The 14,805-nt window shown below is 34.9% G+C and overlaps 1 non-coding gene across 1 annotated transcript; it reads right to left on the minus strand.

Annotated features, from left to right (window-relative positions):
• Positions 1-13,858: 13,858 nt before the first annotated feature.
• LOC121206644 (small nucleolar RNA R71) lies at positions 13,859-13,965 on the minus strand. The gene has a single exon (XR_005901729.1). It is a non-coding gene; the product is annotated as a small nucleolar RNA R71 (small nucleolar RNA).
• Positions 13,966-14,805: the final 840 nt, after the last annotated feature.

The following is a 14,805-nucleotide window of genomic DNA, read 5'->3' on the forward strand; positions in this document are numbered from 1 at the left end:
TCATTTTCTCAGAGATTGTCCAAAAAGAGTTAAAAAAGAAATAGAACCAACTCCAAAGCTGAGTAATCCTATTTCGAAGGGCAGATCACCCCGTCACACCGGCAATGTTAGTGGTAGTCGAGGTACTAACAGGGATACAACAGTTAAATTTGAGGCACGAGAACCTGCAAGAACATATGCTATTCATGCTAGAGAATATGCTTCTACACCAGACGCCATTACCGATACATTTTCTCTACTTGATACTGATATTACTACTTTGATTGATCCTGGTTCCACACATTCATACATATGCAAAAACTTAGTGTCTGTTAAAAATTTACCTATTGAATTCACTAAATTCATGGTTAAAGTTTCAAACCCCCTGGGCCAGTGTATTATGGTGGATAAAGTCTGTAAAAACTGTCCATTGATGGTAAAAGGTTATTACTTTCTGGCTGACTTGATGTTATTGCCATTTGATGAATTTGATGTGATTTCGGGAATGGATTGGTTAACCCAATATAATTCAGTGGTGAATTGTAAACAGGAATATATTGAATTGAAATGTTAGAGTGGTGAATTACTTGATGTTGAATTTGATAAACTGGATGGATTACATAATGTGATTTCAGCAATATCAACACAGAAATATGTTAGAAAGGGTTATGATGCTTATCTTGCATATGTGTTGGATACTAAAGTATCTTAGTCAAAGATTCAGTCAGTGCCGGTTGTATGTGAATTTCCTGATGTATTCCCAGAAGAATTACCTGGCTTACCACCGAATAGAGAAGTGGAATTCTCTATAGATCTTTTACTGGGAACAACACTGATATCTATAGCACCTTACAGAATGGCTCCTACTGAATTGAAATAGCCAAAAGCACAGTTGCAAGAATTGATTGATCGAGGTGTTGCTTGACCTAGTTTCTCACCTTAGGGTGTGCCGGTTCTGTTTGTAATGAAGAAAGATGGATCGTTGAGGCTGTGCATCGATTACAAATAGCTTAACAAAGTTACAATAAAGAACAAGTATCCATTGCCTCGAATTGATGACTTGTTTGACCAGTTAAAATGTGTTACTGTATTTTCAAAGATTGATCTCCGTTCTAGTTACCATCAACTACGGGTAAAAGATTCAGATGTGCCAAAGATAGCTTTTAGAACCAGGTATGGACACTATGAGTTTCTTGTGATGCCATTCAGTTTGACAAATGCACCTATAGTGTTTATGGATATGATGAACATAATTTTCAACCCATATTTAGACAAGTTTGTGGTGGTATTTATAGATGATATTTTGATTTACTCCCGAGATGAAAATAAACATACGGAGCTTTGAGAATAGTGTTGCAAACTTTGCGAGAGAAACAATTGTGTGCCAAATTTAGTAAATGTGAATTTTGGCTACGGGAAGTTAGTTTTCTTCGGCATATAGTATCTGTTGAAGGTGTCAGGGTAGACCCGAATAAAATTTTAGCCATTGTTAACTGGAAGCCACCGAAGAATGTGTCTGAAGTCTGAAGTTTTTTGGGACTAGCTGGTTATTATCAGAGGTTTGTAAAAGGTTTTTCAATGATAGCTTCTCCGATGACCCGTCTATTGCAAAAAGATGTGAAATTTGAGTGGACTAATAAATGCCAGCAGAGTTCTGATAGATTAAAAGCTTTATTGATAGAAGCTCTAGTGTTAGTTCAGCCAGAACCGGGTAAAGAATTTATAGTTTACAGTGATGCGTCATTGAATGGTTTAGGCTATGTTTTGATGCAAAAAGGTATAGTAGTAACCTATGCTTCAATACAGCTAAAACCACATGAAAGAAACTACCCAATACATGATCTTAAATTGGTAGCCATAGTATTTGCATTGAAAATTTGGTAGCATTACCTGTTTGGTGAAAAATGTCATATTATTCACTAATCATAAAAGTCTTAAATATTTGATGTCACAGAAAGATTTGAATTTGAGACAGCGCAGATGGCTTGAATTACTGAAAGATTATGATCTTGTTATTGATTATCACCTGGGAAAAGCTAATGTGGTTGCTGATGCTCTGAGCAGAAAATCCTTGTTTTCCTTGCAAGCTATGAATACTCGATTGTCATTACCTGATGATGGTTCAATTATAGCCGAGTTAAAAGCTAGACCAACATTTTTGCAGCAGATCTCTGAAGCTCAGAAATATGATAGTAAGTTATAAGCAAAACGGATACAAAGTGAATAGACTCCTGACTCAGAATTTCAGATCGAGACAGATGATTATCTGTTATTCAGAGGCAGAGTATGTGTACCGAAAAGTTCAGAACTAGTATAAAAGATTTTGAATGAAGCTCATAATGGTAACATGTCTATTCATCCTGGTAGTAATAAAATGTATAATGATCTGAAAAAGATGTACTGTAGCCAGGAATAAAATGGGATATTTCTGAGTTTGTATCTAAAAGTTTGCTATGTCAGCAAGTAAAATCTGAACATCAGTTGCCTTTTAGGCTATTACAGCTAGTTACGATACCAGAATAGAAATGGGAAAGAATTACCATGTACTTTGTATCGGGATTACCTCTATCTCCAAAGAAGAAAGATTTCATTTGGGTGATTTTTGATCGGTTGACAAAGTCTGCACACTTTATTCCGGTATATATGGATTATTCTTGGGATAGATTGGCTGAATTATATGTTTCGGACATTGTCAGATTGCATGGATTGCCTGTCTCCATTATTTTTGATAGAGACCCTCAGTTTACATCTCAATTCTGGAGCAAATTGCAAGAAGCTCTGGGTACTCAGTTGCACTTTAGCACTGCATTACATCCCTAGACAGATGGTCAATATAAATGTGTTATACAGATTCTGGAAGATATGCTTCGGTGTTGTATACTTGAGTTTGAAGGTAACTAGGAAAAGTATTTGCCTTCAATTGAATTTGCATACAATATCAGTTATCAGTCTAGTATCAAAATGACACCGTATGAAGATTTGTATGGTCGCCAATTTAGAACTCCATTGTATTGGATAGAACTCAGTGAGAAAAAGTTACACAGAGTTGACTTAGTCCGTGAAACCAAGGAAAAAGTGAAAATAATTTGGGACAGTTTGAAAGCAGCCTCTGATCGCTAAAAGTCTTATGCTATTTGAAACCAAAAGAAATAGAATTTCAAGTCGGTGACAAGGTATTCTTGAAAGTATCACCCTGGAAGAAAGTTCTCCGATTTGATCGTAAAGGAAAACTGAGTCTACAGTTCATTGGACCATACGAGATTACAGAAAGAATCGGACCGGTTGCATATCGGTTAGCTTTACCACCAGAAATTGATCGAATTCATAATGTTTTTCATGTGTCTATGCTACGATGGTATCGATTCGATCCTTCACATGTTATCTCTCTGACAGAGGTAGAGATTCAGCATGATATGACATATAGTGAAGAACTGATCAAAATCTTAGCTCGGGAAACAAAAGAGTTAAGAAATAAAAAGTAGCTTTAGTAAAAGTTCTTTGGCAATGACACGGCATAGAAGAGGCTACCTGGGAACCGGAGGATTCTATGAGGAAGCAATACCCGAATCTTTTTACTGGTAAGATTTTCGAGGACAAAAATCCTTAAGGGGGAGAGTTGTAACAGCATAATTTAAGTAAAATCGAAACAGTGGTTTCGGGATCACATATTCGATCTGAAAATAAAATTTATTTTTAGTTTATTACATGGTCCGTAATATGTTAGAAATATCATGTGAAAATTCTGATAATAAAATTTTATTGATTAAATGCTTAATTACGGGATGGACTAAATCGCATAAAATGAAAAAGTTGAATTCTAGTAGCTAAAAGGATTAAATAGCTATGGAATTCAAAACTTAAGGTCCTTATATGGTAATTAGGCCATTAAAGAAAAGTATGTAGATATTTTGGTGACTCATCAATGGGAATTTAGAAAAAGGGTAAGGACTAAATTGGAAATTGACTTAATTTAATTAATTAAAAGATGACAAAAGAATTATCATCTTATTTTCTCATCATCTTCCCCAAAAATACATGGAAACCCTAGGAGAGAGAGAAGAAACTTTCATGGCTTAATTGGGTAAGTTTGCTTGTCCCGTTTTTAGTAATTTTGATATTTTTAAAACCAGGATAGCTTAATCTATCTCTTTGGAGGACCAATTTGAAAAGTTATCAAAGTATGGAAATTAGGTCATGGATGAATATGCTAAAAATTTAAAATTTATGGTAGAAAATGAAAGGTTGCTGATAGATAAATAACTTTACAAAGTAATTTTTTATGAAAACATGATTTAGGGAGTAAAATGTAAAGTTGTGAAAATTGATGAAAAATTCTAAAATTTATAGAAAATATCTGCTATAATTTATATGTAGAAATTTCTGTTAGGCTTGGAATAGGGAGTAAATTGCATGAATTCCATTTTCCGAGCCTAGGGATGAAATTGGAATTTATGGAAAAGTTGGGGGCAAAATGGTAATTTTGCCTAGGATATAAATTCAGTCCAAATGAATATGAAATGTGTGAAATTGATGATTAAAGTTATTTATATAGATCCAAACAACACAAATTTGAGTTTATATCAAGGAAAAGGAAAGGTTTCAGATTAGGAGATTATTTACGCGAACAAGTGTCAATGTAAGTTTGTGTAACTTAATCGAGCATGTAAATATGTTAACGTGAATGTTATGATTGTATGCAACATGATTTACATTTATGTGAATATTATAAATGTGTGAAATGATTGCATGTTCGGAAATGTTAGAAAAAGGGTAAAGTCTCGTTTGAATATTGAATTCCAATGAATATATGTGCTTTCCTGAAATGAATGAGGTCCTGCATTTGTTGTAGACGGGATTTAGCTCAGGCGAGTAATCCTATTGACCTCTTTATAAAAAGGATTTAGCCCGGATGGGTAATCCTAATACAATCCCTTTCGAGCATATGTTAATATTAGGATTTAGCATGGACTGGGAATCCTAATTGAGCTCTTCTGAGCAAAAATTACATAAAGGATTTAGCCTGGAATGGTGATCCTGTAATACGATACATGGCTCGAGAGTGTGTTCTTTGATTAAATGCCCTAAATGGGTACTCTTGAATAAGAATTGACGGGCTATTGAATTGTACACCTTGAGTGTACTACTTGAGTATCCATCGGAATTTCAATGATTCAACGAACAAAACTCTTGGCATGATGAGAGAATTATGGGTTGAAATGATAATATCTTGAAAGAATATTGCATGATGATCTCATTTGATATATATGAAAATTTTGTGCCTAACATGTTTGTTTGAATGCATGTGTTTAGGCAAATTTTGCGAAGTTGATGGAAAACATGATATTGTATGCTTAGATTTAATAAACGGGATTGGTAAGTTTAGTTTATGTTATACAAAATTACTAAGCATGTAATGCTCACTTTGTTTTATTTTCCCCTATTACATAGTGCTCGGAAGCTCGCGAAGGTTGGAGATAATTGGAGCATCATCACATTATCCACTAGCTTATTTTGGGTATGTATAGTAAAATCATTTTGGTATAATGGCATGTATAGGCTAACTTGGCCGTAGATGGCTTAAATATTTGGTTTGTAATCTAGCCATTGGAATGGCTAGTAATGGTTGTTTTTGATATACTTGTAATGCCACACTATGGTAGCTACATATATATTAAATGGTTGATCCAATTATGCCTAACATATGGAATATACCAAGGTAAGATTATCGACATGTATGAATGAAATGATATGTCATGTTGAATGATAGAGTTTGTTTAATTTGAATGCTTGAAATGGTTGGTATTTGGATGTGAGTTTAAGTACAGTCATTGGTGTGATTTGGGGTGAGAAATGAAGCTAGAAATGACTTTATTTTGTCTACATGAGCAGACGCACGGGCGTGTGTGACACACGGCCATGTGGTTAGGGTGTGTGACACACGGCCATGCGGTTAGGCTGTGTGTACCATGCACCTTTAATTCGAGAGACAAAATGCTCAAAATTAAGCACACGGGCAGAGACACGGGTGTGTGTCTCAGCCGTGTGTGCTACACAGCCTAGAACATGAGCATGTGTCTTGGCTGTGTGAAACCTGCACCTAAAGTCGAAAAATAAAATTAATCACATGCCCTACTCACATGGGCGTGTGGCTGGCCGTGTGGCACAAGTCAGAGAGTTGCAAGGGGTCGAACACAGCTTGTAGCACAGACGTGTCCTAGGGTCACACGAGCGTGTCCCTTGGACCACACGGGCTTGTGAGCCCTGGACCTTGGAAAATTTTTAAAAATTTGCAAAAAAAATTTAGAGTTTCCGATTAAGTCCCAACTCGATTCCAATGCTCATATTGAGCCTCGAGGGTCCATTTAAGGGATGTTATGAATAATTTCAGAAAGTGAATAGTAATTGTTGGAAATTATCTAAAAATATTTTGAAAGTTTTGGTAATACTCCGTAACCTTGTTTCGGCGATGTACACGGGTTAGGGGTGTTACAGGTATTGGTCTAGTCATTCAACTATAACACTTTTATAGGGGTTTAAATCAAGATAGCAAACAATAGTTTGACATTATGTTTGGTTTAGTGTTTGGAAGAAGACAACACACAAGATAGTTGTGCTCTTTAAAGGAAGTAGTAATGATTAAACCTAGAGGCGAATAAAAAAAACACAACTAGCAGATGAACTGATGAATGTCACTAAATAGGAAAAATTGATAATAGACGAGAATAATTTAGAATGAAGTGATGTGTAGTCAAGTGATAGTGACTCCTATACCTCTAATCTGGAAGAAATAATGGAAAAAGAATTCCTCGCAGAATTGTTGAGTTAGCAGTTGGAACAAATTTATCATATAGATGGCTGGAATTAGCATAAGGAACCATTAGGCCAACCAAAAAATTATTTGGCTAAAATAGTCCCTTCAATCATTAAACGACTAACACTAGAACTAAAGCCGCTCCTGGGACATTTAAGATACGGGTATTTGGGTGACAATAACACTGCCAGTAATCATTATAGCTAGTTTACCTGTGGAGTAAGAGAAAGCTTTATTGGAGGTTCTAAAAACACATAGAAAAGTGATTGGGTGGACCATTTCCTACATTAAGGGGATCGATCTAATACTGTGTTAACATAAGGTAGGGCTAGAGGATGGAAAGAAGCCAATAGTAGATGCCTAAAGTGTTTTACCCTAGTAATAAAAGAAGTCGTGAAGAAGGAGCTACTAAAATGGCTTGATGCAGGGATCCTTTATCCCATATCTAATAGTGAAGGGGTAAGCCTGACAGAGTGTGTTCCCAAAAAAGGTGGCTTGGCATTTTTTGCAGATGAGAAAAATGAGCTAATTTCGACTTGAATCTTAGTAGGATGGCAGGCATGCATTGACTATAGGAAATTGAATAACGCAACCAAAAAGGATCACTTCCCACTTCCCTTTATCAATCAAATGCTTGAAAGATTGGTAGGAAAAGAGTATTATGTTTCCTTGATGGGTATTCAGGATATCATTAAATCCCAATCCATTTAGATGATCAGGAAAAGACCACTTTAACATGCTCATTCTGGACATATGCATTCCAACGAATGCCTTTTGGACTATGTAACACTCTTACCACTTTTACGAGATGTTTGATAGCAGTATTCGCTAACATGCTGGCAGATGACCTTGATATCTTTATGAATGACTTCTCGGTGTATAGAGATTCATTTATGGTTTGCTTAGGTAACTTGAAACGGGTTCTAGGGAGATGCGAAGAAGGGGTTAAAAGGATTCTTCTCAGACATCAAATTTTTAAGAAGGGGTTAAAGGTAGACAAGGCCGAGATTGAAGTGATAGAGAAATTTCCACATCCAATAAACATTCGAGGAGTTTGAAATTTCTTAAGACACACTGATTTCTACAGGAGATTCATAAAGGATTTTACTTAGATTTCAAAACCTTTGAGCCAACTATTGCAAAAGGAAATCCCCTTCATATTCAACAACAAATTTGTTAAGGACTTTGAGATACTTAAACACAAATTAATCTCAGCCCCTATTATAGTTAGCCTAGACTGGACGAAACCTTTTGTGATTATGTGTGATGCTATGCTGTTGGAGCAGTGCTAAGATAAGATAAAGACAAAATCTTCCATGCGATCCACTATACAAGTAAGACATTGAACCTGACTCAATGCATCTATACTACCATTGAAAAACAAATGTTAGTTGTAGTATTTGCATGTCAATAATTTAGACCATATTTAATGGCAAACAGAGTATATGTCTACACGGACCATTCAACCTCGAAATATGTCATAAAGAAGGAAACAAAAGGCAGACTAATGAGGTGGGTGTTAGTCTTTCAAGAATTTGACCTATGGATTCTAGACAGGAATGGAACAAAGAATCAAGTTACAAATCATCTATCAAGGCTGGAAATGGGAGCTGAAGAAAAGGTAAACACGTAGATTAATGAGAAATTCACTGATTGAACAATTATTTCAGGTTGAGCATTCTCAGGTTATATAGTTGAGTCACAAAACACTTTGGTATTCTAATATTGTCAATTATTCGGCCTGAGGCATCTTTCCTGCAAATTCATCTTGGTTGAGGAAAAATAAAATCATGTATGACATCAAGAAATGTATATGGGAAGAACTGTATGTATTTTGAGAATGTTCAGACCAATTAATCTAGTGATGTGTGGCTGAAGAAGAGGTAGAATACATATTGGTAGGATTTCATACAGCCCCATGTGGTGGTCATTTTGGAGGAAGAAGAAAAACACAAAAATACTGCAATCTAGATTCTATTGGCCTACCATGATCAAAGATGCTTATGATTTTGCATAATAATACGATATATGCCAACGAATAGGGAATATTTTGAATAGGGATGAAATGCCACAAAATGGAATTTTAGGAGTAGAAGTTTTTTATTTCTAGGGCATAGACTTTATTGGACCATTTCCCAGTTTATTTAGAAACCAATACATTCTTCTAGCGGTCAATTATATTTCAAAATGGGTATAGACAATTGCATTACCAGCCAATGATACTAAATTCATGGGTTGTTTTCACGCAAGAACATTTTTTCATGATTCGAGACTCTTAGTGATGTCATTAATGACAAAGGGTCCCATTTTTGCAGTAAACAGTTAGAAGCTGCGTTAGCCAAGTATAGTGTCAAACATTGTATCACGATTGCAGGTCACCCACAAGCTAATGGATAGGCAGAGATTTCAAATTGAGAAGTGAAACAAATACTGGAAAAAATGGTGAACCCAAATTAGAAAGATTGGAGTACGTGACTGGACGATGGGCATATCGAACAACTTAGAAAACTTTATTCAGTATGTCACAGTATAAGTTAGTATATGGGAAGGATTGACATTTACCTATTGAGTTAGAAAAAAAATGTGTGCTGGGCCATGAAAGAACTAACCATAAACCCTAACTTAGCCTAGGAAGCATACTTATTTCAATTAAATGAGTTAAAGGAGTTTAGGTTTTTGGCTTCTAAAAATGTGAAACTATACAAAGAGAGGGACAAGCATAGACACAATATGATAATCAAGAAACAAGTTTTCCTATAGTGACAATGAGTGTTACTTTTTAACTCTAGATTAAAACTATTCCCCGACAAGTTGCACTTAAGATGGATAGGACCATATATAGTAAACTAGGTACTCCCTCATGGTGCGGTATAACTAAAAAGCATAGATGGGGAAACCTTCCTTGTTAATGGGCAGAGAATAAAACATTATTTTAGGGGTGCCATTGAACCTGCGGGTGAAAAATAGAAGTTAGAATGTAAAGAAATACCAAACATCGAAGATAAAACAGAAGATTTGGAAGAATACTATACTTGGGCACTGGAAGAATCCAGTACCCACACATAATATTAACCATCAAACTTTATTTATAATTGTGTAAATATTGTAAAGTTATATGTATTTTAAGTTGTAATTTTTAGTGCTTAGTTTTAGTAGGGTAGATATAAGGTTTTAAGGAGAGAAAGTGGTCTTAGATGTGGTTTAAAGTGATTAGGCACAATCTGAGGAGCCTGAAAAGGTAGTTTTTGAGATTTTCAGCCTATGTCACGACATAGATTCCCCTGCGTTACGACATAGAATTTCAAAACTCAAAAAGTTTAAAATTCCAGGCCATGTCGTGACACAGAACCTTCTATGTCACGACATGCAACTTCAAAGAAAAAAATATTGAAAATCCAAGGGTCATGTTGCGACACACATAGCCTATGTCGCCACACGCAAATTCGAACCCAAAAACTTAGAAATTAAGGCATCATGTCGTGCCACGCACCCCTTGTGTTGCAACAAGCTATTAGGATTCTACAACTTCAGGCCTATTCCTACACACGGCTCGTCAGATTTCCTTTATATGCTAGACAATATTTACACTAATGTCACTTTCAAAACACCTTAGACAACAACCAAAAGACCCCTTTAAGTCGTTGCACTCTCTCTTTTTACTAGTTGTCAAGATTTAATGATTCCAACTCTCTTCTTATACTAGTCTTCTCTTTTCTCTATTAGTTCTCCATTCTCTTGTTCTTTCTTTTGGTTGTCGTCTCTTTTGTTGGTACAAAGTGCCGCTTGTTGGCTTGGAGAAAAACCCAACAAAAGAGAACTGTAACCTCCCTAACTCGACCTAGATGTTATGGCTGAGTTCTGAAGGTTACATTAACCACGAAAATGGCCTAAATTAAAACTTTTGTAATTTCAATCATATTTTAAAACCATTGGCTTATTTGTTCAAAGCTAGTGAAATCAAATTTTTATCTTAATTTTTGAGATAAAATTTTGAAAAACGTTAGATTTAGTATTTCATTTGTAAATATTTAATTGTTTTTCAAAACTAATTTGGATTTATTAAAAACCTTGTTTTTCAATATTGTAGTTGAAAAGTGTGATGTTGATAGATTTTATTTAAAAATTGAGTTTTATGTATAAATATTTTAAATATCAATTTAGGTAGTTTTAAAACTCTAAAGTCATGCAATCAAATAATCCAAAAACAAAGTCTCATGCCATAGTCCAAATAAATTTAATACAGTCCCAAAACAAATAATAGAAGTTTAAAATACTTTAATAGCAAAAACATTTGAGTTGCTCCTCCAATAGCTATATCCAAGTCCTAACCTCGAGGATTATTTGAAATTAAGTCAAAAAACTAAAGAGTTAACAAGCTTAGTGTGAGTCATAACTCCAGTAAACAGTAACAAATAATAAATATAGTACCCAAGCCATTGAATATACAAATTATTAAAAACAGTACAACATTCAAAGTTTAAGTCATGCATGAACATGTCAATGTAGTATTTTTAGAAAGTTCCTACCCAACTTTGCTACACATCATAATAAGAATTCCCCAGAACTCATCCAACCAATAACACACCAGTATTGCAAATAAATTGTTGATCTGTCGTAATTCGGTGTAGTAACTTAAACTAGTTTTCATACTTAGGGAGCTTGAATATGGGCATTTTCATTAGGCTTTATTTCATTTTCTTATGTTAGTTTAAATTCAATAAAAAGTGTGTTTTAAGTCTTTTATTGACTTTAGGGGCCAAATGAGGCCTAAAAGCAATCTAACATATTCAGTGAGTGTGTAAGAGACCATTCAAAGGCATAGGAACTCAAGGCTAGTTGTTATGTTGCAACGCGGGAAGTTTAATGTTGCAACATAGAGAGCAGAATACAAGAATTGCCACACTGCCTTTGGTGTCGCAACACAACCATGGGATGTTGATAACTCTTGAAAAGAGTTATATTTCATGTCTTCAGACCTAGCTAAATGTTAGGTTCTTTTAATAGCATGTGGAAGGGTTGTGTTTGGTGGTTTGGTAGGTATAGGATGTGGAGAAAGAAATAAAGGAGTGAAGGTTTGTCGAGTTAAAAGGTTTGACAGTTTGCCAACACGAATGCCATGGCAATTTCAAGAAGATGGCAGAGTAAACATTCAACACATAACAGTTTCAACCCAACTCTACTTGTACTAGAAAAATCTATCTAAAAAAGATGAGAAGATATAGTGGGTTGTTGGAGTTACCCTAAGAAGAAATGCTTATAAAAAGCCAAAAGAGGAAACCCTAAAGGGTGTGGAGATCCGTAGGAAACAATTGAGAGTAATGACTGAGAAGAGAAGAAAGGAGGAAACTAAAGGTAGTCCCTTTTAGCCACCATAGTACACTGTGCTGTTGGGTTGTGAATTGACTTGGTGACAACCATCTTTCTAAGTTCTTCCATTATTTCTTAATATGTTTTCCCTTGAATTGATTTGATTGAAACGATGTTGGTGTTATTTTGAAGTTGAATTTTAATTGCCAACCCATGAGTTAAATCTCATAGGGTTGGGATTACATGATGAAACTTTTATTTTTGTTAATGGTTGAAGCATATATTTGTTTTAATCTACTGTTTCATTCAATTTTTTTATTTCTAAATTGTATGCGTACATTCTCTAGACATAGATGAGTGTGTAGTATGGCCATAAACTGAATCTAATTTTGATAAAGGTTAGATTAGTTGGACTGGAATTGAATGATACAAGTAGGTATTCGACCGAATACTTACATCAGACTTTAGACATAGAGCGGCATTTGTATAGAATGAAGACAAAAGAGTGCAGGGTATTGTGCTAAGGCCTATAGACACAGGCCAAGTAACTTGAGATCTAGCTCTCGAAAAAAATAGGACACTTTAGGTCTCTTCTTAGTAGTATATTGAGTACGATTTGGCTGAGGCATTACTGAAAGTAAGGGTGAATTCTTAGTAATCCCAACCTTCCAAATCAAAATTGTAGATCCTTAATCCTTTGTTGTAGTAACTTTGCCATAGCATTCTTAGTTATTCATTTATGCACTTGCAGATTATTTACATAATTATTCTCGTAATTGCCACTGCATTTTTACCCTTGCTTTGCCTTAACATTTTTATTATTAGTTAATATACATTTTGCACACATTTTTACTACTTTAATTTACCACTGTGTACCTAACTTGTTTTGTCATAACATTAATCATAATTCGTTATAATAACTTGACCACTTTTATACCTAATCCGATCCCTGTGGAGACGATCCCACTTATCATTTTATTACTTGATTCAACGTGTATACTTGCACAATTTGCATATCATTCACACACAACAAGTTTTTGGCACCATTATCGGGGATTGTCAATTTGGTGAAATTTGGTTTTGTTATTTTACTTAATTCTATCAGTTTTTTTAACTTAGTTTAATTTAATTTCTACAAGTTTTGAATCAGTATATGAGAAGAGGCATTCCTGCTAATAAAGAGTATCATTTTGACCCAGAGATTGAAAGAACTTTACAAAGAAGGTGGAAAGAATTGTGAAAAATGGCTTGGAACGGGAATAATATTGGTCTCAATGCTAATCTGAATGGTCAATATATTAATCCTCCTGTTCGTAGGGTGATACCTGGTCTTAATGATAATCTCAATGGTCAAGACGCTAAACCTCAATTATGTAAGGTGATAGATAACCGAGACGGACCGATCATAGAGCATGTTGGCCAATTTTGGATGACCAAAACTGAGGGATAGTCAGACCATAAATATAGGCTCAGCAGTTTGAGCTGAAACCAATAATATTTTAAGTGTTACAAATAGTAGGAAAATTTAGTGGATTACACACAGAAGATCCAAGTCTACATTTAAGACTTTTTCTAGAGGTCTATGACTCCTTCAGACAACAGGGTGTTCCTGAAGACGCTTTACATTTTAAACTATTTCAATATTCTTTAAGAGATGACGCAAAAGTGTGGCTAAATGCTTTATCGTCAGGAACATTGGCATCATGGAATGATATTTGCTAAAGATTTTTGCCATGCTAAAATCCCTAAAATATGAATACCAAGCTTAGAAATGACATCACATCTTTTGGGAAATCGGAGCATGAAACACTATATGAAGCTTGAGAACAATTTAAAGACTTAATTCAAAAATGTCTAATGCATGGATTTCAACTTTGGACTCAAATAGAGATATTCTATAATGAGCTGAATGCACATACGAGGATTGTAGTTGATGCTTTTGCCACCGGTACTTTGTTGGATGAATCTTATAATAAAGCATATGAAATTCTAGAGAAGATTTCCAACAATGATTATTAATACCCTACCACAAGAGTTGGGACGGGCAAGAGAGTTCCTGGTACCATGGAGATAGATGCAATCACTTCGTTAATAGGCCATGTATCTTCTTTGGCTAATATGATCAAAACAATGAAGAAGCCCACTACAGTTTAAGAGATGAAATCAGTCGACCTTTTAGGTGTTTATTGTGGTGAAGACCATAGGTTTGATGAATGCCCATCAAACCTAGCATCCATGTGCTACATGAGTAATTTCAACCGAAAAAATAACCTTTATTCTAATACGTATAATCTAGGGTCGAAGCAACATCCAAAATTTAGTTTGAATAATCAAGGTGTAGGGCATTTTAACAATTCTGCAAGGCAGAATGCCAATAGTGCATCGCCTAGTTATAATCATCTTATGCCGAGGCAGAATGTCTAGTAGGGTTTGGCATTAACTTCATCATCATCATTGTAACAACCCGTTTTTAGGTCAAATAAGAACAGTGGTTTCGGGACCACAAATCCGAAGTCAAAATTTTATTTTATTATTTTAATAAGGTCTATAGCATGATTGAATTATTATATGAAAGTTTCGTAAATAAATTTTACCGTTTAAATGCTTAATTCAGTAAAAAGGATTAAATTGCGTAACGCATTAAAGTTGCATTCTATTGTTGAAAGTGTTTAAATTGTTTAGTAAATCAAGAGTCCTTATCATATTAT

This window comes from Gossypium hirsutum, chromosome A01 (assembly GCF_007990345.1).
Source record: "Gossypium hirsutum isolate 1008001.06 chromosome A01, Gossypium_hirsutum_v2.1, whole genome shotgun sequence".
In the NCBI taxonomy this organism is placed as follows: domain Eukaryota; kingdom Viridiplantae; phylum Streptophyta; class Magnoliopsida; order Malvales; family Malvaceae; genus Gossypium; species Gossypium hirsutum.